This window comes from Eimeria mitis, genomic scaffold (assembly GCF_000499745.2).
Source record: "Eimeria mitis Houghton genomic scaffold, Emh_scaff882, whole genome shotgun sequence".
In the NCBI taxonomy this organism is placed as follows: domain Eukaryota; phylum Apicomplexa; class Conoidasida; order Eucoccidiorida; family Eimeriidae; genus Eimeria; species Eimeria mitis.
The window spans coordinates 8,957-9,282 of NW_013576489.1; the positions used below are offsets into that span (position 1 = coordinate 8,957).

At 55.2% G+C, this 326-nt stretch overlaps 1 protein-coding gene across 1 annotated transcript in view; it reads left to right on the top strand.

Annotated features, from left to right (window-relative positions):
• Positions 1 to 326, top strand: part of EMH_0024490 (uncharacterized protein) — a gene marked incomplete at both ends in the record, with an annotated part of 6,053 nt that overhangs the window by 2,157 nt on the left and 3,570 nt on the right. The window lies entirely within an intron of this gene.

Consider the following 326-nt stretch of genomic DNA (forward strand, 5'->3'; position numbering starts at 1 on the left):
TTGTTGTGTTTGATGCTGGTGTTGCTGCTGCTGCTGTTGCTGCTGCTGCTGTGTTTGGTGCTGGTGTTGCTGCTGCTGGTGTTGCTGCTGCTGGTGTTGCTGCTGCTGGTGTTGCTGTTGTTGCTGCTGTTGCTACTGCTGCTGGTGTTGTTGCTGCTGCTGCTGTTGTTGCTGTTGCTGTTGCTGTTGCTGCTGCTGTTGCTGCTGCTGCTGTGTTTGGTGCTGGTGTTGCTGCTGCTGGTGTTGCTGCTGCTGCTGTTGCTGCTGCTGGTGTTGCTGTTGTTGCTGCTGTTGCTACTGCTGCTGGTGTTGTTGCTGCTGCTGCT